The sequence below is a fragment of the Coregonus clupeaformis genome, chromosome 27 (assembly GCF_020615455.1).
Source record: "Coregonus clupeaformis isolate EN_2021a chromosome 27, ASM2061545v1, whole genome shotgun sequence".
Classification (NCBI taxonomy): Eukaryota; Metazoa; Chordata; class Actinopteri; order Salmoniformes; family Salmonidae; genus Coregonus; species Coregonus clupeaformis.
Window position 1 is genome coordinate 3,722,159 of NC_059218.1, and position 25,746 is coordinate 3,747,904.

Genomic DNA, 25,746 nt, shown 5'->3' on the forward strand with positions numbered 1-25,746 from the left:
GTCTTTTTGCGCATGAGCTCAGCTAGCCAACATCGTCTTGACATCGCCTACAAGCGTGATCGGGGATTTCTATTGGAGAAGCAGTTTCTGCCTATCTTCATACAGTACTGTCTTTGACCTGACATCTTGTAAACATGGCGGAGACCGAACACCATTCAGGTAACTTCATCGTTTAATACTGAGTTTTCTGGAATATTTAATGGCATGCAATAGTTGCTGATAAGAAAGGAGTAGCAGGAGATTCCCCACGTGGATTAATGCTGCTAGCGTTACTTTTTGCAAGCCAATCAATAGGTCCTGGTTTGCTGAGAATTCTCAAATCCAAATTCTTAGCTAGGGTCCTTGGGTGTATTCATTCATCAAAACGTTTCGCAAACGGAATGAAACGAGAGGCTCCTACACTGAGTTTGTCCAATAGAAACTGTCGTTTTGCTCTGTTTGCTTCCGTTTGTTAAATGGAAGGGAAAAAAAATCGAGGCACTAGCTAGTGACGAGCAAATTATTTTACATTTACATTTTAGTCATTTAGCAGACGCTCTTATCCAGTGAGTGCATACATTTTTCATACAATTATGCAACAACCTTGTATCTTCTATTCATGCATGGTATAGATTTTGTATGATCACCATGAGCCAAGTGATGGCTATGGTTAATGTTACACTTGGTAACTATAATGAACAAAAATAATCTATGGATTTCACATGACTGGGCAGGGGCGCAGCCATGGGTGGGCCTGGGAGGACATAGACTCACCCATTTGGGAGCCAGGCACACCCACTGGGGAGCCAGGCCCAGCCAATCAGTTAGCTAGTTAGCTTTATTGATAAGCTTGTGCTAATGCACTGCAATGAGAGAGCTATTTGGGCATGAAGCCAATTGATGGAAAAGGCAATATTGTCCCAGCTTTTTCTTATATGTGGCAGGCTTGGTCATACATAGTGCCATAGCCATTACTTTACAGGCAAACTGACATTAGCTAGGCTATATTAATGTTTTCATATGCTGCTCAACTTTAATAAATGTTTGTCATAATTGTCAATTGTCATAATATAATGCCTGCATCTGTTTGAAAACATCTGTATGGATGACGTGCCAATGATTGATTAGTATGCCATATAGTGTGATTTTCTTTCCCGAACAGTCACACGAAGCTGTAAGCCTTAAGTCCTCTAAATAATACTTTTAATGTATTTGGCTGCCTCCATTTAGGCTGAGTATTGTAATCTGTGCATGCAACTGGAAAGCCCTGCACTCTACAATATTACATTCTTTATTTTGCACTTTAATTTTGCTGACTAAAGACAGAGTGGAAATATAAGCTTGTTATGCCTTTTCGGTTAGAAAAACAGAACTTGAAAGAAGTGAAAGTGTGTGTATTGTGTGTCATGTATGATTTTGTGTATTTTTGTGTGTGGTTATTCTGAACCTTTTTATTAATGTACAGTACCAGTCAAAAGTTTGGACACACCTACTCATTCCAGGGTTTTTCTTAATTTTTTACAATTTTCAACATTGTAGAATAATAGGGAAGAAATCAAAACTATGAAATAACACATATGGAATCATGTAGTAACCAAAAAAGTTTTTTACAAATCAAAACCATTCTCTCAACCAGCTTCACCTGGAATGCTTTTCCAACAGTCTTGAAGGAGTTCCCGCATATGCTGAGCACTTGTTGGCTGCTTTTCCTTCACTCTGCATTTCAACTCATCCCAAACCATCTCAATTGGGTTGAGATCGGGTGATTGTGGAGGCCAGGTCATCTGATGCAGCACTCCATCACTCTCCTTCTTGGTCAAATAATAATAATAATAATATGCCATTTAGCAGACGCTTTTATCCAAAGCGACTTACAGTCATGCGTGCATACATTTTTTTTGTGTATGGGTGGTCCCGGGGATCGAACCCACTACCTTGGCGTTACAAGCGCCGTGCTCTACCAGCTGAGCTACAGAGGACCACAAATAGCCCTTACACAGCCTGGAGGTGTGTTGGGTCATTGTCTTGTTGAAAAACAAATGATAGTCCCACTAGGCCCAAACCAGATGGGATGGCGTATCTCTGCAGAATGCTGTGGTAGCCATGCTGGTTAAGTGTGCCTTGAATTCTAAATAAATCACTGACAGTGTCACCAGCAAAGCACCCGCCTGCTCATGAATTATTGAGTTGTTTGGGAGGGGCATCTGCAGCCATAGCGACACTGTCTATCAGTCAGTGTGAAATATGGGCAACGCACCCCTCTATAATGGGTCCCATAATTGTGTTCTTTCCATCGTCAGGCAGACAGAGGGAGAAATGGGGAGAATGGGATCATGTCACAATGCCTTGGGCTGTTGTTGGTGCGCAAACAACCATTCGCTACAGTGTGTTGGAAAAGTATTCACCCCCTTTGTGTTCTTTTCACATTTATTGGCCAAGACTGATGTCTTGGGAAGTAACAATTAATAAAAACTTGACAAGTCAATTCATGGTGGGGCCAGTATGAAAAATGTATGCACTCACTAACTGTAAGTCGCTAATAAAAATCAAACATACCCAAAGAAAAACAGTTCAATGTTAGGAGGGTTTGTTTTGGGGTTTTATGTGTTTGTTCTCATTTCAGACCATAGAAAAGGTTCTGGCTCTGTTGGGGATTCTGGACCGCTGGATAGATGAGACCCCTCCTGCAGACCAGCCCTCTCGCTTTGGCAACAAGGTCTACAGGACTTGTTACGCCAAGCTGACCAGGTAAGCGCACACACACACACACACACGGACACAGACAGACACCCACACCCATGCACACACACAGAAAGAAAAAGAAAATAAAGACTACCTCCGTCTTCAGCGTTTTTTGCGTAAGTGGGAGGCACACAGGTTTCATGGATAACGTACTTTTAGACAAGGAGTTTCCTCTGTATCTAGTTCTTCAGCATAGAAAGAATATACACAGTCATAAAAAAAAAAACACACACGGTGTATCCTATCCACAAGTGTTTTAATAAAATAGATAGAATTGAAATTGTTTTTGTGTGTGTTGAAGGTTTTGTTGTGATATGTGGTGATTGTCTTTAGTGGTTTTCAGTGGTAGACTGCGACAGAGCAGGTAAATGTTGAACTGGAATGCAAAAATCGCTGGCCCGACTGCCACATGTTTTTACAGACCCCGGGCCATCGTTATTGTCGGACCCTGCGCGCTAAAGAAAATAAATGAATGTGCCAGAAAACAATAGGCTAAGTGGATTTCGACTCATTGTTACCACATTATATGTATGGGAAGTTGGGGAATCCTGGCCTAAGGGATGCTTTCTTTTGGGGACTTCATGTTGAGTAAATAGTGATGACTGGTGTAATGTATGAATGAAGCCAGAGAGTTGATATGTCGCATGTGCATAGTTTGTATTTTTGCATCTCAGCTAATTTACACTTCTCTTTCTCTGCATATCCTCTCACCAGTTGTGATACAGTGGGGAAAAAAAGTATTTAGTCAGCCACCAATTGTGCAAGTTCTCCCACTTAAAAAGATGAGAGAGGCCTGTAATTTTCATCATAGGTACACGTCAATTATGACAGACAAATTGAGATTTTTTTTCTCCAGAAAATCACATTGTAGGATTTTTAATGAATTTATTTGCAAATTATGGTGGAAAATAAGTATTTGGTCACCTACAAACAAGCAAGATTTCTGGCTCTCACAGACCTGTAACTTCTTCTTTAAGAGGCTCCTCTGTCCTCCACTCGTTACCTGTATTAATGGCACCTGTTTGAACTTGTTATCAGTATAAAAGACACCTGTCCACAACCTCAAACAGTCACACTCCAAACTCCACTATGGCCAAGACCAAAGAGCTGTCAAAGGACACCAGAAACAAAATTGTAGACCTGCACCAGGCTGGGAAGACTGAATCTGCAGGTAAGGTAAGCAGCTTGGTTTGAAGAAATCAACTGTGGGAGCAAATGGAAGACATACAAGACCACTGATAATCTCCCTCGATCTGGGGCTCCACGCAAGATCTCACCCCGTGGGGTCAAAATAATCACAAGAACGGTGAGCAAAAATCCCAGAACCACACGGGGGGACCTAGTGAATGACCTGCAGAGAGCTGGGACCAAAGTAACAAAGCCTACCATCAGTAACACACTACGCCGCCAGGGACTCAAATCCTGCAGTGCCAGACGTGTCCCCCCTGCTTAAGCCAGTACATGTCCAGGCCCGTCTGAAGTTTGCTAGAGTGCATTTGGATGATCCAGAAGAGGATTGGGAGAATGTCATATGGTCAGATGAAACCAAAATAGAACTTTTTGGTAAAAACTCAACTCGTCGTGTTTGGAGGACAAAGAATGCTGAGTTGCATCCAAAGAACACCATACCTACTGTGAAGCATGGGGGTGGAATTATCATGCTTTGGGGCTGTTTTTCTGCAAAGGGACCAGGACGACTGATCCTTGTAAAGGAAAGAATGAATGGGGCCATGTATCGTGAGATTTTGAGTGAAAACCTCCTTCCATCAGCAAGGGCATTGAAGATGAAACGTGGCTGGGTCTTTCAGCATGACAATGATCCCAAACACACCGCCCGGGCAATGAAGGAGTGGCTTCGTAAGAAGCATTTCAAGGTCCTGGAGTGGCCTAGCCAGTCTCCAGATCTCAACCCCATAGAAAATCTTTGGAGGGAGTTGAAAGTCTGTGTTGCCCAGCGACAGCCCCAAAACATCACTGCTCTAGAGGAGATCTGCATGGAGGAATGGGCCAAAATACCAGCAACAGTGTGTGAAAACCTTGTGAAGACTTACAGAAAACGTTTGACCTGTGTCATTGCCAACAAAGGGTATATAACAAAGTATTGAGAAACTTTTGTTATTGACCAAATACTTATTTTCCACCATAATTTGCAAATAAAGTCATTAAAAATCCTACAATGTGATTTTCAGGAAAAAAAATCTCATTTTGTCTGTCATAGTTGACGTGTACCTATGATGAAAATTACAGGCCTCTCTCATCTTTTTAAGTGGGAGAACTTGCACAATTGGTGGCTGACTAAATACTTTTTTCCCCCACTGTATGTTCGAGGGATTCTTGGGGAGGGTAGGCTATGGCCATCTTTTTTTGCTCTGATCTAGGCCTACTTGCTGTTTGCAATGGAACGGGAACCCGTCGCATGCAGCGCTTAGATATTTTGCTGACTTTGTGTAAGTAAATAGGTCTACGATAAGCTACAACAGCACAGTCATGAAGGCAGTCAAATTCCACATGACGGTTTAGTCATGGTAATTAGGCTTCTCCAAGCTCTGATGCTGCTGATGGTCATTTGTAGCCTACCAAACTTGCTAACTGCCTGGTACTCAGCACTCTATTGTCCCTCTAATCACTCTGACATCAATGCAAATGTAATCAAAAATCTAATCAAACACTTCATGAGAGCCCATGAGCTCATGTTGCTATGCAATTGCATGAGAACAGCGTGAGGGCCTCTATTAAAAAGAGTAGGATCCCATCAGCTTTCTGTAGGCTAGGCCTAATATATTTATTTCTCAACTGTCCAAATATTAAGCACATTGTTTATCTTTACAACAGGAGTATAGCCTACCTGGCTGGCATGAAAATGAACCACAGGAAAAGCGTCCTCCATTCGGTATTTAAGTGCATAGATGAACAGTTGAAGTCGAAAGTTAGGTTGGAGTCATTAAAACTTGTTTTTTAACCACTCCACAAATTTATTTTTAACAAACTATAGTTTTGGCAAGTCGGTTAGGACATCTACTTTGTGCATGACACAAGTAATTTTTCCAACAATTGTTTACAGAGATAATTTCACTTATAATTCACTGTATCACAATTCCAGTGGGTCAGAAGTTTACATACACTGAGTTGACTGTGCCTTTAAACAGCTAGGCTAATTGACATCATTTGATGAAAGAAATAAAAGCTGAAAGAAATAATTCTCTCTACTATTATTCTGACATTTCACATTCTTAAAATAAAGTGGTGATCCTAACTGACCTAAGACAAGGAATTTTTACTAGGATTAAATGTCAGGAATTGTGGAAAACTGAGTTTAAATGTATTTGGCTAAGGTGTACGTGAACTTCCAACTTTTTCCCGCTGCCCCTGTTGCATGATAATGGTCCATTCTAAATCAAAAACAAATTTCACACATACGGTACCAGTCAAAAGTTTAGACACACCTACTCATTCAAGGGTTTTTCTTTATTTTGACTATTTTTTTTACATTGTAGAATAATAGTGAAGACATCAAAACTATGAAATAACACATGGAATAATGTGGTAACCAAAAAAGTGTTAAACAAATCAAAAATATATTTGAGATTCTTCAAATAGACACACTTTGCCTTGATGACAGCTTTGCGCACTCTTGGCATTCTCTCAACCAGCTTCACCTGGAATGCTTTTCCAACAGTCTTGAAGGAGTTCCCACTTGTTGGCTGCTTTTCCTTCACTCTGCCGTCCGACTCATCCCAAACCATCTCAATTGGGTTGAGGTCAGGGGATTGTGAAGGCCAGGTCATCTGATGCAGCACTCCATCACTCTTCTTCTTGGTAAAATAGCCCTTATAGACCCTGGAGGTGTGTTGGGTCATTGTCCTGTTGAAAAACACATGATAGTCCCACTAAGCCCAAACCAGATGATATGGCGTATCGCTGCAGAATGCTGTGGTAGCCATGCTGGTTAAGTGTGCCTTGAATTCTAAATAAATCACAGACCGTGTCACCAGCAAAGCAACCCCACATCATAAAACCTCCTCCTCCATGCTTTACGGTGGGAACTACACATGTGGAGATCATCCGTTCACTCACTCCGCGTCTCACAAAGACACCGGTTTGAACCAAAAATCTCAAATTTGGACTCCAGACCAAAGGACACATTTCCACCAGTCTAATGTCCATTGCTCGTGTTTCTTGGCCCAAGAAGGTCTCTTCTTCTTATTGGTGTCCTTTATTAGTGGTTTCTTTGCAGCAATCCGACCATGAAGGCCTGATTCACACAGTCTGAACAGTTTATGTTGAGATGTGTAGCCTAGCCCATAAGCCATATATGTTTTGATAAGGTTTGTATCACAACTAAAGTGGCCAAATAACTTCTTAAAATTAAGCACTTTGGCCTCCCGAGTGGTGCAGCGGTCTAAGACACTGCATTGCAGTGCTTGAGGCGTCACTACAGACCGGGTTCGATCCCAGGCTGTGTCACCGCCGGCCGTGACCGGGAGACCCATGAGGCGGCGCACAATTGGCCCGCCACGGGTTAGGGAAGGGTTTGGGCGGCCGGGATGTCCTTATCCCATCGCGCTCTAGCGACTCCTTGTGGCGGGCCGGGCGCCTACAAGTTGACTTCGGTCGCCAGTTGTACGGTGTTTCCTCTGACACATTGGTGGGGCTGACTTCCGGGTTAAGCGAGCAGTGTGTCAAGAAGTAGTGCGGCTTGGCAGGGTTGTGTTTCGGAGGACGCTTGGCTCTCGACCTTCGCCTCTCCTGAATCTGTACGGGAGTTGCAGCGAGGGGACAAGACTGTAACTACCAACTGGATATCACTCAATTGGGGAGAAAAAGGGGTAAAAGTAAATAAAAAACGTGTAAAAAATTAGTACATTAATCCGCTTTACAAGGGGTTTAGAGGCTAACTGGCATACATAAGCAGCGCGTTTGGGGAAGATAATTTTCACCATAATAATGCACCTTTATAATAAAAACATGACATGCGTAATCACATTTACGTCACTTTTGATAATGGTGTTTTCCCGCTAATGGAACATTCACGCTTATAGCCTACTGCCATGTGCGCATTGCTGCGCTTATAGTGTGAAGAAATAGCCTAATAGTTTATCAACATTTTAAGCTAAACGTTCTGATCTGTTGCATCAGCCACATTCCGTAAAACATGTTTTTTTGATGCTAGTGGTTGCATTAATTTGGAATCTATTGCACCCCACAACTGTCCCAGACTATGTTTGGAATATTTATTTCTCGCACAGAATAGAATAGGTAGACTTTTGTACTATGGGGGATAGTAGATTGACATAGGCTAGTGCTTTTGCTCTTTGTTAGGCCTACTCATCTTATTGGCTGACGAAAAGTAAATGTGGACAGTTCTTCCAATATCTTCAATATGCACCTCGGAATTGGATAAGGACGCGCGCAGTTGCATCCCCGATGTGTCTGTCTTCACTTGTAGCCTGTGAGAAAGACCCGATCACGTGATGGAGAGCCATGTGAGTGAGAGGCGCTTCGGATTGCGCAGCACCCAGGGCCGCAAAAGGCAGGGATTTTTTTAGGGTGCATTACGGCCACAAAGGGGATGCTGCAGTGAAATTCGAGGCATTATCAAGTGCTTGTCAAATTGTGAATGAGAGACTGATGAAGTGTGTACAGCCTGCGCAAAAAACAAAGCAGAGCTCATGCCTTTCAAGCGACTTTTTTCAAATCATCATTAGTCTCATCATGCAGCCTTACAATGTATTAAACATTAAAACATGTAGCCCAATGTTTGTAGAACAACTAAAGTTACATTAATAACTCTAAATTAAGCATATACAGTGGGGGGAAAAAGTATTTAGTCAGCCACCAATTGTGCAAGTTCTCCCACTTAAAAAGATGAGAGGCCTGTAATTTTCATCATAGGTACACGTCAACTATGACAGACAAAATGAAAAAAAAAAAATCCAGAAAATCACATTGTAGGATTTTTAATGAATTTATATGCAAATTATGGTGGAAAATAAGTATTTGGTCAATAACAAAAGTTTTTCCATACTTTGTTATATACCCTTTGTTGGCAATGACACAGGTCAAACGTTTTCTGTAAGTCTTCACAAGGTTTTCACACACTGTTGCTGGTATTTTGGCCCATTCCTCCATGCAGATCTCCTCTAGAGCAGTGATGTTTTGGGGCTGTCGCTGGGCAACACAGACTTTCAACTCCCTCCAAAGATTTTCTATGGGGTTGAGATCTGGAGACTGGCTAGGCCACTCCAGGACCTTGAAATGCTTCTTACGAAGCCACTCCTTCGTTGCCCGGGCGGTGTGTTTGGGATCATTGTCATGCTGAAAGACCCAGCCACGTTTCATCTTCAATGCCCTTGCTGATGGAAGGAGGTTTTCACTCAAAATCTCACGATACATGGCCCCATTCATTCTTTCCTTTACACGGATCAGTCGTCCTGGTCCCTTTGCAGAAAAACAGCCCCAAAGCATGATGTTTCCACCCCCATGCTTCACAGTAGGTATGGTGTTCTTTGGATGCAACTCAGCATTCTTTGTCCTCCAAACAAGACAAGTTGAGTTTTTACCAAAAAGTTCTATTTTGGTTTCATCTGACCATATGACATTCTCCCAATCCTCTTCTGGATCATCCAAATGCACTCTAGCAAACTTCAGACAGGCCTGGACATGTACTGGCTTAAGCAGGGGGACACGTCTGCCACTGCAGGATTTGAGTCCCTGGCGGCGTAGTGTGTTACTGATGGTAGGCTTTATTACTTTGGTCCCAGCTCTCTGCAGGTCATTCACTAGGTCCCCCCGTGTGGTTCTGGGATTTTTGCTCACCGTTCTTGTGATCATTTTGACCCCACGGGGTGAGATCTTGCGTGGAGCCCCAGATTGAGGGAGATTATCAGTGGTCTTGTATGTCTTCCATTTCCTAATAATTGCTCCCACAGTTGATTTCTTCAAACCAAGCTGCTTACCTATTGCAGATTCAGTCTTCCCAGCCTGGTGCAGGTCTACAATTTTGTTTCTGGTGTCCTTTGACAGCTCTTTGGTCTTGGCCATAGTGGAGTTTGGAGTGTGACTGTTTGAGGTTGTGGACAGGTGTCTTTTATACTGATAACAAGTTCAAACAGGTGCCATTAATACAGGTAACGCAGTGGAGGACAGAGGAGCCTCTTAAAGAAGAAGTTACAGGTCTGTGAGAGCCAGAAATCTTGCTTGTTTGTAGGTGACCAAATACTTATTTTCCACCATAATTTGCAAATAAATTCATAAAAAATCCTACAATGTGATTTTCTGGATTTTTTTTCTCAATTTGTCTGTCATAGTTGACGTGTACCTATGATGAAAATTACAGGCCTCTCTCATCTTTTTAAGTGGGAGAACTTGCACAATTGGTGGCTGACTAAATACTTTTTTCCCCACTGTATGACTACCTATTTCTTTGTTAACCGCTCAACACAGTATAGCCGCATGTGTGCACTCCCTCAAATTGTTTGGAGAAAATATTTGTATTTTATTCAGTTTTGTTCAATTGTATTCTTCATACTATAAAATAATGCCACGGAATTCTAAGCAAATCTTGTCTGCTAAATGAACTATGTAGCCTTCAGCCATTTGGCATAGCCACATCAGGACCTAACATAAGGACAACTCAGTGTGTTATTAGTTTCTTCTGAAATAGACTACATTTTCTTCATATCATGCTTCTTTAGACCTGTCTAAAATAAATAATGTATTTATTGTGAAGGTGTAGGCTATATTACATGGATTTATTAGTCTTTTTAAAATGTAGGCACTGTTTCGTGTGTGTTAGTCCTGCACGGCTACGTTTTTTTGAGCCGCACCCACCCCAATACCGCCCACATCAATGCTGAGCCCCACCCGATACCCGGCATCAGGGCAGATTTTTCTCCGGAACCCGACCCACCCGCATACAATTATTATTTTATTTATATTAAATAAATCATTCCCAGAATCGAATATGCACTGTCGGCTGCAACAATAGGCTACATTTACAGTGAGCGCCAAAGGTATTGGGACAGTGACAAATGTTTTGTTGTTTTGGCTCTGTACTTGGATTTGAAATTATACAATGACTATGATGTTGAAGTGCACTGTCAGCTTTAATTTGAGGGTATTTTTATCCATATCTTGTGAACCGATTTAAAAATGACAGCACGTTTTGTACATAGTCCCCTCCATTTTATGGGACCAAAAGTATTGGGACAAATTCACTTATGTGTATTAAAGAAGTCAAAAGTTAAGTATTTAGTCCCATATTCATAGCACACAATGACTACATTAAGCTTGTGACTCTACAAATTTGTTGGATGCATTTGCTGTTTGTTTTGGTTGCATTTCAGATTACTTTATGCCCAATAGAAATGAATGGTAAATAATGTATTGTGTCATTTTGGAGTCACTTTTATTGTAAATAAAAATAGAATGTCTCACTGTATTTAGTAGGCTACTCAAACGTTTACCAGACGCACCGGTTTACACTTTATATGGCCTGTGTATGGTCTAATGAACAAAAGCCTGAATTAATGTAATAATTAACTGAATTATCTCAAACAAATGGGCCTACGTGCTTGCACTTTGTGCAGGCTGTGTATCCATCTACCGCGCTGTTGTCCTTCCAAAGTGGGGATTTCACTCGCGCAGCACCTGTTTCCACAATGGTGTTGTAGCCTATTCCCTTATCATAACCTTTCTTTATATTTCTCCAGTTATTTTCGCGTGAGCTAGGCTATCCAGGGAAAGTAAACTTGGCAACGTGTCGTATTCTCATGTGGGGAGAGCTCAGTCCGTGGACAAATTAGAACATTTTAGCGCCACACCAATAAGCGACAGTTCCCCACTCTCAATGCGTGCGTGGCTGGTAGCCTTACCATAGAATGGAGCCTGGAGGCAGCCAGGGCATATGGGGCTCAATGGTTTCCAGTTTCTACCTTTTCATATGGGGCAGCTCCCAGTTTTTAGGTAAGATGCATACTCCCCTAGCCCCGGCAAAGCCTACTTCACTCAAGCACAGCTCAAGTATTTGAAAATATTTGTCATGGATATTTGATCCAGTTATGAAGGGTATACTGCAGTGTGGTAAGGGAGAGTGTGATACCCAGTGGTCGACGTGTCTAATAAAAGTTCTCCCTCCCTGTCCTCTTTCTTATCCTCTGCTTCATTCTTCTCCTCCTCTTCTTCCTCCTCCCTTTGTCCCAGACCACCCCATGCTGGAGCCCAGGCACTTTGTAGATGAGAAAGTGGTAAATGAAAATCACCACGACTACATGTTTTTGGAGTGCATCAAATTCATTAATGAGGTGTTGTTCAATAAAGAAAAACAGAAAATGGGTGTTCCATAGGGTTCAGTGTTAATGTCATCTCAGTTCAGTTCATACACAAAATGAATTGTGTGTGATGCGTGTCGTGAATTGATATTTTCCCCCTACTGCTGATGTTTTTTATGTGTTAATTAAATCATTGAATTGAGTTGACTGAATTCAAGTGAAACTGAGCCAAACTTTGGGAGTTAGAGGAATTGGACTTGCTATGTACACTGGGTACACCCTTTTGCCCTCTGAACAGCCTCAATTCGTCGGGGCTTGGACTCTACAAGATGTCGAAAGCATTCCACAGGGATGTTGGCCCATGTTGACTCCAATGCTTCCCTTTTTCATTGGCAAGATTAGCAAACTTAAGCATGACAGGCCAGCAACAAATGCTGACACTACACATCCAAGTATATCTGACCAAATTATGAAAGACAAGCATTGTAATTTTGAATTCCGTAAAGTAAGTGTGGAAAAGGTGAAAAGATTATTGTTGTCTATCAACAATGACAAGCTACCGGGGTCAGACAAATTGGATGGAAAATTACTGAGGATAATAGCGGACAATATTGCCACTCCTATTTGCCATATCTTCAATGTAAGCTTACTAGAAAGTATGTGCCCTCAGGCCTGGAGGGAAGCAAAAGTTAGTCCCCTACCTACGAATAGTAAAGCCCCCTTAACTGGCTCAAATAGCCGACCAATCAGCCTGTTACCAACCCTTAGTAAACTTTTGAAACGTTTGTGTTTCACCAGATACAATGCTATTTTACAGTAAACGAATTGACAACAGACTTTCAGCACGCTTATAGGGATGGACATTCAACAAGCACAACACTTACACAAATTACTGATGATTGGCTGAGAGAAATTGATGATGAAAAGATTGTGGGGGCTGTTTTGTTAGAATTCAGTGTGGCTTTTGACATTATCGATCAGTCTGCTGCTGGAAAAACGTATGTGTTATGGCTTTACACCCCCTGCTATATTGTGGATAAAGAGTTACCTGTCTAACAGAACACAGAGGGTGTTCTTTAATGGAAGACTCTCCAACAAAATCCAGGTAGAATCAGGAATTCCCCAGGGCAGCTGTCTAGGCCCCTTACTTTTTTCAATCTTCACTAACGACATGCCACTGGCTTTGAGTAAAGCCAGTGTGTCTATGTATGCGGATGACTCAACACTATACACGTCAGCTACCACAGCAACTGAAATGACAGCAACACTTAACAAAGAGCTGTAGTTAGTTTCAGAATGGGTGGCAAGGATTAGGTTAGTCCTAAATATTTCAAAAACTAAAAGCATTGTATTTGGGACAAATCATTCACTACACCCTAAACCTCAACTAAATCTTATTGTAATGAATAATGTGGAAATTGAGCAAGTTGAGAAGACTAGACTGCTTGGAGTAACCCTGGATTGTAAACTGTCATGGTCAAAACATATTGATACAACAGTAGCTAGGATGGGGAGAAGTCTGTCTATAATATAGCGCTGCTCTGCTTTCTTAACAGCACTAGCAACAAGGCAGGTTCTACAGGCCCTAGTTTTGTCGCACCTGGACTACTGTTCAGTTGTGGGGTCAGGTGCCACAAAGAGGGACTTAGGAAAATTGCAATTGGCTCAGAACAGGGCAGCACAGCTGGCCCTTGGATGTACACAGTGCTAACATTATCACAATCAGCATTCAGGGCTCAAACCACCCAGTTTATAATTACATTTAGATCTGTTTTTACATTTTAGTAATTAGCAGACACACTTATCTAGAGATACTGACAGTTTATTCATCTTAAAGGGGCAGTGCAGTTAAAAACGTGATTTTCTTCTTTTCTTTATGATTTTCCACACTGAGGTTGAAATAACATTCTGAAATTGTGAAAAGGATAATGCCCTTTGTGTGTTTGAAAAGAATGCCTGGAATTCAGCCTGTTCAGGTGGGATGGAACTTTTGGCCCACTTCATGACGTCACAATGTGATCTGATTATAATAGACCAATGACTGTTCATCTGGGCTTTAGATCAGGGATAGGTAACTGGCGGCCTGCGCCCACCTTTTGTAGGCCTGCGCACCGATTAAAAAAAATAAAAAGGGTACCCAACTTACTGTTGGGAGTTAGAATAATAGAATACCCAAGGTGCAGTTTCGAAATTTGGTTGTGCATCAGCAGTCACTCAATTAGCCCATGTCAGCTTTTTTTAAAAATGTATTTATTGTTAAGTTATTCTAGCGGCCAGCTATCTAAACTTGTAGTAAGCATGGTCGAATTGAACTTTAAAACGTTTTTTTCTGTTCACTGTCACGAGGGGGCCGCTAAAATGTTTTGCTCGCAAGGTGGGGGTTATGGAAGTGGGTATTCAGACCCACGAGCCACAACCCTCATCAAAGTTGCCCATCCCTGCTCTAGACCATCCTATCAGCCAATCAGGGCTGTGTATGTAAATGTATTCACATTTGTTTACTAACACCCACATGATCAGACTGAGCAAATACATGATGAAAAATATATTTTCGAGTTATTTTCATTCAATAAATACACAGTGATTTATTAAACATACAGTGATGATTTAAACAATGTATTACAAAGACTGCACGGGGGCTTTAAAATAGCTAGGTATAACAACCACATCTCACAGTCATAGTGAGTAAAACTTTCTTAAATAAAGCAGCAACCAGCAAAAGTCAATGCTTGTATGAAAAGGCAAATGTTAGTGCAAGGAAGGTAAGGACTGATTTTATATAGGACTGATGTCTGTTTTTCACAAGATATACACACACACACACACACACACAATACCTTCTATCCAGCTTCACATCAGTGTGCCAGGAAACCTGACCAAAAGAGGCAAGGGTGTGTGGGGTGGAGTGGCGGAGAGAGGGGAGTTTGATTTTGAGACTGTGGCAGAAAAGGAGGGGAGGAAAGTAGGGGAGGAGGTGCAGCTATGTCCTGTTCCTCCCCCCGAACGACAGGCTGGGCCAAGAAAGGATGCTGCAGCTGTGCTGAGGGGGCCTCCCTACCTCTCTCTCTCTCTCTCTCTCTCGCTCTCTGTCGGTACTCTCTTTCTGATTCTTTTTCTCTCCATCTTTCTTTCCCAGAGTCAAGGGGAGGAGAAAGGAAAGGAAAGGGAGGGGGAAGAGGGCTGCATGGAGAGGGGGAGCGAGAAGGAGAAGAAGTGGAAGGCCCTGCCTCAGACTGAATCCTTTACTCTCAATCTTTCTCTCTATCCTTCCATATCTCTCTATGTCTCTCTTACTTTCCTTATGTGAAGAGGCAGAAGAGTTAGTTTATCGGCGCGTATGTGTTGTGTATATGCAGGTCTCTTTTCCGTCTTTTTAGTTCTCCGGCTCTACCGTCTTTTTTATGGATTTGTGCATTCAGCACATTCCGCTCTTTTCTTTCTCCCTCATTTCTGTGCCCCTGTTTTTCCTTTCTCTCTAACTCAACCACTGTTTCACACACTTACCGTTTGTGTGCTTGCGTATTTTGTCTCTTACTAACATGCTCTCTCGCACACTGCACTCTCCCATGCTCACACACTGGTCACTTTAATAATGTTTACATACTATTTTACCCACTTTATATGTATATACTGTATTCTAGTCAAGGCTCATCCTATACTGCTGTACACACCTTTTCTATTCAAATACTGTCATTCTGTCTATTCACACCATTATATACTGTGCCTTCAGAAAGTATTCAAACCCCTTGACTTATTCCACATTCTGCCCCATCTGGTGGAGGGAAGGTGCTGGAAAAGGAATGGGGGAGCTGTGGAGGGAGTGTCCATCCATTCATTGATTTATTTCTTCATCCATTCATGGGCCTCTCTCTCTGTCCATCTCTCTTTCTTTTCTTAGGGCAAATATAAGGACATGCACACGCACATACACACAAGGTAATTCACTCTCCTCACTGGCACCCCAGAAAGTATGAGATGGACAGTGGGACAACTGTTGACCTGCCTACCATAATGTCTTCTAATGTCTAAGGCCTATGTCTTCCATTAAACTGGTACCTTTTTGCTCTCTTTCATTCTCTCCTCCTTTCTCTCTCTTATTATTTTGTTTCTCTCCGTCTCCCTCCCCAGATGAAAACGGGTCCATTTGCTGAGCACTCCAATCAGCTGTGGAACATCAGTGCTGTCCCCAACTGGTCCAAAGTCAACCAGGGCCTGATCCGAATGTACAAGGCAGAGGTAAGAGGACACAGAATGAAAACACTCTAAAGCTACACTTTAAGGTGCACTTTGTAAGATGATGATGACATTTTAATATAATAATAATAATATGCCATTTAGCAGACGCTTTTATCCAAAGCGACTTACAGTCATGCGTGCATACATTTTTTGTGTATGGGTGGTCCCGGGGATCGAACCCACTACCTTGGCATTACAAGCGCCGTGCTCTACCAGCTGAGCTACAGAGGATCACATTTTAACATGGAAACAGCAATTGATTTCTAGGATATAGCTGTAGTGTCAAATAGTATCATTCCATGAGAGCAACATTACTTTCCCAAAACATGATTTTGATTAGATTTAAGATTTTATTAGGATCTCTTTTAGCCCAAGGGCTAGTCTTCCAAGAGCCCTTAAGAAATGTAAAAAAAAAAACGTACAGAAATTACAAAAACAACAAAAGCTAAGTAAAAGCACAAAGATCCACATTCCTATTACCTATACATATTACGAGTTACCCACATACCTCATATGCACAAATGAATTTAAATACAACATAACATATTACAATAACCTCTTAGACCCACTCTAGTCGTTCAAGACATTTTGTGAATTAATCTCTTAAAATAACTATTTGCCAAGTTTTTGTAACTTTCTGGCAAAGAGTTCCAGGACTTCACTGCCCTGAAACTAAAAACTATTTTGCCGAGCCAATTTGGGCTTTGGTGGTCTATAGGTGGCCTTGGTTCTGTTCAAGAGTGTCTTTAACCATATACAGTTGAAGTCGGAAGTTTACATACACCTTAGCCAAATACATTTAAACTCAGTTTTTCACAATTCCTGACATTTAATCCTAGTAAAAATTCCCTGTTTTAGGTCAGTTAGGATCACCACTTTATTTTAAGAATGTAAAATGTCAGAATAATAGTAGAGAGAATTATTTATTTCAGCTTTTATTTCTTTCATCACATTCCCAGTGGGTCAGAAGTTTACATACACTCAATTAGTATTTGGTAGCATTGCCTTTAAATTGTTTAACTTGGGTCAAACGTTTCGGGTAGCCTTCCACAAGCTTCCCACAATAAGTTGGGTGAATTTTGGCCCATTCCTCCTGACAGAGCTGGTGTAACTGAGTCAGGTTTGTAGGCCTCCTTGCTCGCACAAGCTTTTTCAGTTCTGCCCACAGATTTTCTATAGGATTGAGGTCAGGGCTTTGTGATGGCCACTCCAATACCGTGACTTTGTTGTCCTTAAGCCATTTTGCCACAACTTTGGAAGTATGCTTGGGGTCATTGTCCATTTGGAAGACCCATTTGCAACCTACACACATTCAAACGGGAAGGGGTTTGAATACATTCTGAATGCACTGTACATACAGCAGGTTTTTAAAGGACCAAAAAGTTTGGTCTGCTTCGTGTTATCGTCTCAGCCCTAGTTTAGACAAGGTCATTCAAACAGAAGTATAGTCCTCCCAAGTGGAAAGGAAGAAAGAAATGAGAAAATATCAATAAAATGTTGTTCATTAATACTCTCTCAAATACGACTTAGCATATGTCAGTATACATTTGAGTCATGTCCTATCTTGTGGTGCTATTATAAGTTCACATTTGATATGAAGAGAGATGTCTAATGATTCTATTGACAAGTCAGAGAGAGGCAGGCAAGGGTTAAACGAGAGAGGAACTGAGAGAGCAGAACTGTGTGTGTGTGCAGCGCTGGTCCCACCCCCTTCTCCTGCCTGAGCCCACATCCTGTGGTTTTGAGAGTGTGCCTGCAAGTCTTCCCAGAGCTGAGGGACCAAGCTGTCTGCTAACTCTCTCCCACCTCCTCCCCTTCTCCCTCTCTCTATCTGTCCCAGGCTGGAGCAGCCATCAACGGCTTGCATTCCACTCTCCCTCCCCCGGCCCCACATAGGGATCGGCTCCATGCTCTCAGTCTCTCTCCCTCTTTTTTTCTCAGTTCCTCTCTACCCCTACCCTGCCTATAGCTGCTTGCTTCCCTCGTCAGGCCTTTCGCAATCTCTCCACTTTCGCCAGGGCTCAACAACAAAACATGCAACTCCCAGAAAATATGTTCTGTTCAAATGTTTATCCTGACACTGGCGTGGGTGTTTTTTTGGTGTGTTAATTTACAGACTTTATAAAGTCAATTGACAAAGACTGAACAAATGCTGATTGAACAAGTACTTACATTAGATACCTCTGATACTGGGTACCAGTGTATTATCTCACGGTGCCTGTTGTATGAACCACAAAGAAACCAAAATAGTTTTTATTGGGTATTGTTATCTTATTACCATGTAATACCTTGTAATATTGAAGTAAATACCGGGTAAATACTGTAAAATAAAGTGCTACCCAAGGTTGCGCACTAAATATTTTGACTCTTAGCATTTGCAAATTATTTTGAAAAACGTCATACTAATTATCAGTGACGTGACTTTGCGCTACGACTTTGTGCTAGCAATCAGCTGACGAAAGCTCTCACTAGCGAGCTAGCAACCAACTTGCTATTTTACAGGCTGTTCGGAAGAAACGCCCATGAGGGGAGATGTTGGCATTGTCTTACTACAAAGTAGTAGCTCAGTTGGTAGAGCATGGCGCTTGCAACGCCAGGGTTGTGGGTTCAATTCCCACGGGGGCCAGTATGAAAATGTATGCACTCACTAACTGTAAGTCGCTCTGGATAAGAGCGTCTGCTAAATGACTAAAATGTAAAATGTAGTAAGCAGAAGCAATGTTAATAATCCGTTAGAGGGCAGGGTGTAGTTACCATATTGCTGATACTCACCCAACTGTTTCAGATCAACAATAACTAGGGGCTAGTGGTCAATTTGGAACTGGGCAATGCAATCACTCCAACAGTCTATCACCTCTAGGAGTGTGAACGACTGGCCAGGTGAAAGCCATCTCCATTTTCTTGTTTTCAATAGCGATCACACGATTGCAGTATAAAAATCACTGTACTCAAACTCACATTTTATTTATCAAAGTTGTATATATTCCAACGATCTGAGCGGGAAGTTGGCTGGTTTATAAATCTGCACAAGACTTCAAATGAAAGAGCACAATTTCACACCAACATTTAAAGAGTAGAGCAGGGGTGTCAAACGTACGGCCCGCGGGCCGGATCAGGCCCGCAAACGGGTTTAATCCGGCCCGCGAGATGATAAAAATATTTTTTTTTTTAAATTGTTTTTGTTTTTGTAAAGTATAAAAATGCGCTGCAATTTTTCAATAAAATAAACTGCTGTTCCAATTGCGTCCACTGGATGGCGCAATAGCAATTGTGTTAAGCAAGCAAACTGTTTATACCGGGGCAGAGCAAGTAGGTCAAGCACCTGCAGCCAATGAGCTACTTTGTTTTGCCCGCGATATTTATTACGGCTTCTACTTTTAACATTATGTGCTTTGGCACCCTCATTGCCCCAATATGTCTCTGTCAAAAAAGAGAAAAGTGGACGCAGAGTGCAGAGTGTTCCAAGAAAAATGGTCATCCTATTTATTCACGGAATTGAATGGGAAAGCTGTATGTTTGGTGTGTTCAGAGCATGTTGCAGTGCTGAAAGAATATAACCTTCGTCGCCACTATGTGAGTCTTCATGCCGACAAATATGACAACTTTCAAGGACAGCGGAGATGAGAGAAGGTGAATGAACTGTTGGCGGGTCTGAAGAAACAGCAGTCTGTGTTTACTCACAGCCGAGACATCAGTGACGCTGCAGTGAAAGCTAGCTACCTCATTGCTAATGAAATCGCAGTGGCTTCAAAACCATTTAGTGAGGGTGAATTTGTAAAAACATGCATGATGAAGGCAGCGGAGATTGTGTGCCCTGAAAAGCGGCAGGCTTTTGCAAATATCAGCCTGACAAGAAACACAGTTGCAGACAGGATTTCCGATCTTTCAGTGGATTTGGACAGCCAGTTGAAGCAAAAAGTAAAGTCATTTATTGCGTTTTCGGTTGCAATTGATGAAAGCACGGACATTACAGATGTTGCACAACTGGCCATTTTCATCCGCTGAGTTGATGACACATTGACCGTCACCGAGGAGTTCGTGGAGTTGGTGCCGATGACAGATACAACGACAGCAGCTGATATTTTTACCGCACTCGTCGGCGTGCTGGACAGGGTCGGAGTGGACTGGTCCCGCGCTGTCAGCCTGGCTACAGATGGTGCGCCCTCAATGATCGGGAAAAAAGCAGGCGTTGTGACAAAGTTCAGAGAGAAAGTGCAATCTGCAAATGGAGGATGTGATTTTTTTGACTTTTCACTGTATTTTTCACCAGGAGGCTTTGTGTTGCAAGTCATTAAAGATGGATAACGTCATGAAGGTGGTCATCCAAACTGTTAATTTCATCCGATCCAGAAGCCTGAATCACCGTCAGTTTGACAGCCTTCTCAGAGAGAAAGACCACATCTATGGCCTGCCATACCACACTGAGGTAAGATGGTTAAGCCGAGGTGCTGTGCTGAGGCGTTTCTTTGATTTACGAGAAGAAATTGAACAGTTCATGGAAGAAAAGGGCAAACCAGTGTTAGAATTTCATTCCGCAGAATGGATGCAGGACCTTGCATTTATGGTGGATGTTACAGAGCACCTGAATAACTTGAACAAACAGCTGCAAGGGCGCAACAAAGTTGTCACGCAGTATTATGACAGCATACGTTCTTTCAAGTTGAAGCTGTCATTGTGGGAGACGCAACTTGCCGGTGGTGATGCAGCTCACTTCCCCTGTCTGAAAAATGTGTGCGCGACCCAACATGTGGCAGACATGAAGCGGTTCAAAGATAAAATATCGGGACTGTTACGGGAGTTTGAGCAACGCTTTCAGATTTATGTTTATGTTTTTATGTTGATGTGCTATTGTTTTTAATTGATTTTATTTGTATATTTAACCTATTCTTGACTCTGTGGTTCTTGCACTTGTTTGGGGAACAGGATTTCATTATTTTTATCTACATTTCTGCCTGAGAAATGACACCCTGATATAGTTCTGTGATCTGTGAAACAGTTCTGTGAATCACTGAGGCATTGTGTGTTTGTGTGTTCTTTGTCCTCAGAACTTTCAAATAACTTGAGGTGTTTTATGATTAATAGTGATGTTGTGCTTTTGGACACTGTCCTCAGGCTCCAGCTTTATGTGTATATGTTTTTATGTTGATGTGCTATTGTTTTTAATTGATTTTATTTTATTTGTATATTTAACCTATTCTTGACTCTGTGGTTCTTGCACTTGTTTGGGGAACAGGATTTCATTATTTTTATCTACATTTCTGCCTGAGAAATGACACCCTGATATAGTTCTGTGATCTGTGAAACAGTTCTGTTAATCACTGAGGCATTGTGTGTTTGTGTGTTCTTTTTCTTTAGAATTTTCAAATAAACTTGACGTGTTTTATGATTAATAGTGATGTTGTGCTTGTACTATTTTGGACACACTGTCCTCAGGCTCCAGCTTTATGTTGTATGTTGATCGTATTAAAACAAAGAAAACAATCTGAAGTTGTTGTTTTTAAGTTATATATACCATGATTTTTCCGGTCCGGCCCACTTGGGAATAGATTTTCCTCCATGTGGCCCCTGAGCTAAAATGAGTTTGACACCCCTGGAGTAGAGCGTTGACAGGAGAAATATTAATTGTTTTTGCCTACCACCTGGTTAGCCAACCGCACAAGTACAGTATACCAACTTGGTTATTATTTACTGCTAAAGAGAGCAACCTTAGCTAGTGCAAATAAGATGGAGGGTAATTTGCAGATTATTGGAATGTCTTTTGGTCATGCATCGCTCAACTTTGTGGCAATAGACCTGCAAGTAAAAATAGCGCTTTACGTAACACAAAATTGCTATTTTTTATTTTTTTGCGCTTTTTCTCCCCAATTTCGTGATATCCAATTGGTAGTTACAGTCTTGTCCCATCACTGCAACTCCCGTACGGACTCGGGAGAGGCGAAGGTCGAGAGCCATGCGTCCTCCAAAACACGACCCTGCCAAGCCGCACTGCTTGTTGACACACTGCTCGCTTAAACCGGAAGCCAGCCGCACCAATGTGTCGGAGGAAACGGCGCACAACTGGTGACCGTGTCAGCGTGCATGCGCCCGGCCCACCACAGGAGTCGCTAGAGCGCGATGGGACAAGGACATCCCGGCCGGCCAAACCCTCCCCTAACCCAGACACCTAATGGGTCTCCCGGTCGCGGCCGGCTGCAACGCAACCCGGGATCAAACCCAGATCTGTAGTGACGCCTCAAGCACTGCAGTGCCTTAGACCGCTGCGCCACTCGGGAGGCAGAATTGCTAATCTAATGAGATTGATGTGTGCGCTTGCACATCTATCGACTGAAGTATCGGCGAAGCAATGCTCAATCTGCAAGTAAAAAGAGAAACTCATGTCTCGCAAACAATCTAAATTAAAACAACAATTGATCCTACGCACTACAAATGTAGTCTGAAAAACATCCCACTTCAATGCCCTTGAGACATCCAATCCATTGAGAGTATAAATAGAAATGTCTCATTGGGTGTAAAAGTGGCTAGCTATCTAAAAGATAGGCAGATACAATGCTCAATGTTTAGACAAATGTAAATGCGACCAAATTGTAACAGTCAGAGGTAATTGACCTGTGGATGGGCAGCTGTGGAGGAGATGAAAGGTGAGCTGATAAGGGCTAACGCTAGCAACACTGTGGTATCTCCAGTTGCTAATGCTAACGCTACTCTCCCCTTGTGTTATCTTACCTAGACCAAACCATAGAAGGGTTAATGGTTCTGAATGGCCAAGGTCACTTGCCCAGTCCATAGCTATTGCTTTGGCTGGTATGGAGCAGTGTTTCCCAACCCTGGTCCTCGAGTAGCCCCAACAGTACACATTTTTATTGTTATCCTGTACAAGCACACCTGATTCAATTTGTCAACTAATCATCAAGCCCTCAATGAGCTGAATGAGATGTGTTTATCCAGGGCTACAACAGAAATGTGTACTGTTGGGGGTACTCGAGAACCAGGGTTGGCAAACACTGGTATGGACAACCAAAATCGGGCTAGAATAAAGCAGACTGTACCACTTGCTCTCTGTTCTTGTTATGTATTTCCCACAGTTTAAACCAATCTCTTTCTCCCTCTCCTCATCCCTCTTGATGCCGCATCTCCCTTTCTTTTTAATCCCCCCATGTTTCTTTTTCTTATGTCTTTCTCTCTCTTTGACCATAATCTTTTTATTTCTATTAATCCTTGTAACCCCCTCCCCCTCCTTTCTTTCTCCTCATCTCATTCTAGAAGTTCCCTGTCATTCAGCACTTTAAGTTTGGCAGTCTCCTCTCAATCCAGCCCGTGAAGCCCTGACGGCCATGGAAGGAAACCCTGTGTATGATGGAGAGACAAAACTCCCAACAATCCTTGTGGATGAATGTTCCACCCCAATATTAGCACACACACCAACCCCAAAGCTGCCTTTCGACAAGAAATACCCTGCCCAAATTGCTAATGCTGCCACCACGATAATCAGTGACTTCTCCCCTGAAGTTTGAAGCGTCCAGAAATTATTTTTGTGTGTGTGCACGTGCGTGCGTTGCGGAAAGATGTCAGTAATTCTCAATGCAATACTGAAAGCATGTGCACCTTTACCAGTGTGTCTATTTATTTCTGTAAATGTACAAATGCTGATCTGGGTCATGTTCATTAGGCTCTAAGTGGACGAAACAGACTGAAAGAGGGAGGAACTACCTGGACTTGTCCAATAAGAAACGCTCATTTTCCATTGTGTAATATTTTGAAACGTTTTCCATTGCATGCCCTAATGAACACCACCCTGGTCTACAGGGATAGGTGAGCCTTGTTTTAGATAAACATTGCATGGACAAGCACTTGCGCTTTGCTGTGAGTGGCCTGATGTATAGCTCTTACCCGACACTGGTACCTTGAGTCTTTTGATACAGAGAGGAAGGGGGTATAATATAAATGTGATTTGTGTGTGTTTCTCTGCATTGGATGATTTGAGACACTAATTTCTTCAGCGATTCTAAGATTGTTTTGTTTTTGGTTTGAGTGTCCACTGATGTTTTGGCCAATTGTTTTCAGTTTTGTCACATAATGTGTCAATGTCATTATTGCTTGTACGATCGTCCAAGTCATTAAATAATTAGTTAATCATGTTGGTGTTCGGTTATTTCAAGGAACTGGAAGCTGGTGGGTGGTTTTCAAAATGTCAACATGGTTCTCGACTAACTTATTCAACCGAAATAGGGTTACAAATGAAAAAGGAAATGAATATACCCTTAGCACACTATTGCGCCAACCCGAACCATACAGTGCTGGCTTGGTTATTATTCCTTTCTTAGGCCTAGATTCAGGCTGGACCTCGGAAGATATGCGTTACAGCGTGATTTACATTTAAAGGTCATTTCTGATTAAGCCGACATATGCAACGTGTACCGTGAATGTGGTCTCCACTAACGCAGAAACATTGCCTTTAAAAGAGCTCGGCTCGACTCAGCAGTATTAGCAATTTAATAATATACCTTTGGTTGCTCCACTGATGATACACAATTATCAACCATACTTTGGTATATTGGGGCTCAGTAGTAGTTCACCAGTAACAACACACATGAATGATAAGTTACAAAAAATGTGTGGCTTACTCAATGGAAGCTATATGGTAGGCTATTTAAATCCGAACATGGAGATCCGGAGAACTGTTTTTTTCTTCTTCCTGGTAGTACATTGATTGATTTCTATAAGTGATTAGCCAGAAATCCAGCTCAGTTCCTGATTGGAGAATAAGATTGAAGTGCTGTGGACTTCGTGGTGAGACTAGAGCCTGATATAGAAATGTATGTACTGCTGCTTAAAGTGGAGTTGTACGGTTGTGGACCCCTCATGCTTTGAGAAGATAGCACATTTTACATAAGGCGTAATCCTGTCCCCATAGCATGTGAGCTTGGTTTATAAACCCAACATTTTGCCCTTACTATGTTCCGGGATACATCCATTGGCATTGAGAAGTATACCACCTCAGTCACTGGCTTCATCAATAAGTGCATCGACGTCATCCCCACAGTGACCGTACGTACATATCCCAACCAGAAGCCATGGATTACAGGCAACATCCTCACCGAGCTAAAGGCTAGAGCTGCCGCTTTCAAGGAGCGGTACACTAATCCGGACGCTTATAAGAAATCCCGCTCTGCCCTCAGACAAACCATCAAACAGGCAAAGCGTCAATACAGGACTAAGATTGAATCCTACTACACCGGCTCTGACACTTGTCGGATGTGGCAGGGCTTGCAAACTATTACGGACTACAAAGGGAAACCCAGCCGCGAGCTGCCCAGTGACACAAGCCTACCAGACGGGCTAAATGCCTTTTATGCTCGCTTCGAGGCAAGCAATACTGAAGCATGCATGACAGCACCAGCTGTTCCGGACAACTGTGTGATCACGCTCTCCATAGCCGATGTGAGCAAGACCTTTAAACAGGTAAACATTCACAAGGCCGCGGGGCCAGACGGATTACCAGGACATGTACTCAGAGCATGCG

General features: G+C 42.3%; 1 long non-coding RNA gene across 1 annotated transcript; it reads left to right on the forward strand.

Annotated features, from left to right (window-relative positions):
* The first annotated feature begins 55 nt into the window (after positions 1-55).
* On the forward strand, positions 56-24,359 carry LOC121541408. The gene is made up of 4 exons (XR_005995750.1): positions 56-159; positions 2,603-2,727; positions 16,119-16,226; positions 23,487-24,359. It is a non-coding gene; the product is annotated as an uncharacterized LOC121541408 (long non-coding RNA).
* Positions 24,360-25,746: the final 1,387 nt, after the last annotated feature.